The sequence below is a fragment of the Sarcophilus harrisii genome, chromosome 4 (assembly GCF_902635505.1).
Source record: "Sarcophilus harrisii chromosome 4, mSarHar1.11, whole genome shotgun sequence".
In the NCBI taxonomy this organism is placed as follows: domain Eukaryota; kingdom Metazoa; phylum Chordata; class Mammalia; order Dasyuromorphia; family Dasyuridae; genus Sarcophilus; species Sarcophilus harrisii.
Window position 1 is genome coordinate 229493158 of NC_045429.1, and position 2382 is coordinate 229495539.

Genomic DNA, 2382 nt, shown 5'->3' on the forward strand with positions numbered 1-2382 from the left:
AGCCTCTTCTGTTGCGTGCTAGCGTGCATCACATTGTGATGGCTGTTATAGCACAGTGGAGGGGAGGGGGGCGTTTGGAGTCGGAGGTCCCGGGCCGTTTTACAGACCTTAGCACCCTCTGGGGCCCTGGCTTCCTTAACAAAATCATCTTAGAAAAGGACTTGGATTATATGACTTCTGAGGTCCCTTTGAGCCAGGAGTATGTTAGTAACTGTTAGCCTTCAGGACACACTTTGTAAAATCTGCATCCTTTTAACACTTTGTTAAGCCTAAACAATCCGTTAAATAAACAGATCAAGCCTGGGGCTTGAAAGCCTGCTTAGAACTGTTTCCTGCCCAGCCTTGCTTTCAGCTCTCAATCTGCGGTCCTATGAATCCTCTTGCTTACACTGTTGCAATAACCTCCTCGCTGGTCTCCATGTATCCTATCCATCTTTTTCTTCTCCAATCCGTTCTCCACAGACTGCGCCCACTGAGTCACTCCCTTACACAAGGAGCTTCCGTGTGGCTGCCTGCTACCTCCATCCTTTGACATATAAATGCCCTTCACCTAAAAGTTAGGTTAGTTTTTTTTTTTTTCCAGACTGATTTTTACATCTTTTTCCATATTCCAACCAAACTAATCTTTTTTTTTTTTATTATTTAATAGCCTTTTATTTACAGGATATATACATGGGTAACTTTACAGCATTAACAATTGCCAAACCTCTTGTTCCAATTTTTCACCTCTTACCCCCCCCCACCCCCTCCCCTAAATGGCAGGATGACCAGTAGATGTTAAATATATTAAAATATAACTTAGATACACAATAAGTATACATGACCAAAACGTTATTTTGCTGTACAAAAAGAGTCAGACTCTGAATTATTGTACAATTAGCTTGTGAAGGAAATCAAAAATGCAGGTGTGCATAAATATAGGGATTGGGAATTCAATGTAATGGTTTTTAGTCATCTCCCAGAGTTCTTTTTCTGGGTATAGCTAGTTCAGTTCATTACTGCTCCATTAGAAATGATTTGGTTGATCTTGTTGCTGAGGATGGCCTGATCCATCAGAACTGGTCATCATCTAGTATTGTTGTTGAAGTATATAATGATCTCCTGGTCCTGCTCATTTCACTCAGCATCAGTTCGTGTAAGTCTCTCCAGGCCTTTCTGAAATCATCCTGTTGGTCATTTCTTACAGAACAGTAATATTCCATAATTTTCATATACCACAATTTACTGCCATTCTCCAACTGATGGACATCCATTCAGTTTCCAGTTTCTAGCCACTACAAAAAGGGCTGCCACAAACATTCGTGCACATACAGGTCCCTTTCCCTTCTTTATAATCTCTTTGGGATATAATCCCAGTAGTAACACTGCTGGATCAAAGGGTATGCACAGTTTGATAACTTTTTGAGCATAGTTCCAAACTACTCTCCAAAATGGTTGGATTCGTTCACAACTCCACCAACAATGCATCAATGTCCCAGTTTTCCCGCATCCCCTCCAACAATCATCATTATTTTTTCCTGTCATCTTAGCCAATCTGACAGGTGTGTAGTGGTATCTTAGAGTTGTCTTAATTTGCATTTCTCTGATTAATAATGACTTGGAGCATCTTTTCATATGACTAGAAATAGTTTCAATTTCTTCATCTGAGAATTGTCTGTTCATATCCAACCAAACTAATCTACTTGCTGCTCCTTTTTACAGACACATTCTGTCTCTGGCTTACTTCTCTTTGCCAGTAATGTTTTTCTCTCTCTTGATTTTTGGAATCCATATAAGAGGGGTTAAAACAAAATACAAGCAAATTTTGACTAGGCTAGATTATGTTATGAGGAGCATTGGAAATAACCAAGAGAAACCTGAAAAGGGACACTGTCAATGTGATCAAGTTTAATTCTAACTTAAGTTCCAGTTCTTACAGGGGGATTTTCCATACTCAGTTGCAGGTGCCCTCTTTGTTTATTTTATACACATACATTAAGTCATTTAAACCATACAACATACTTTCATACCTTTTCAGGTAGATACTACAGGAATTTGCATTTTATAGATCAGGACACTTAGGCTTTGAGAAATTTAAGTGACATATAAGATACCTGGTGATTAAGGTAGGATTTGAATAAGATTTCCCTGTGGTCAAGTTTGGTACTCTAGGCACTATTCTGTGCTGACCCATATAACATAAGCTCTTTAAATGTATGGACTTTATGTCTCTGTACTACTGGGGGCCTACTAAAATGCCTAACACTTAATAGGTACTTCCTACATGTTTGATACCATAAATTATATTGAGTTGGTAGCAGAACTTGGAACCCAGATAAGGGCTTAGTAGTTCACTTAGACAATATTTAAAGTGGTTAAATAATGCCTAAAAGTCCTATATTA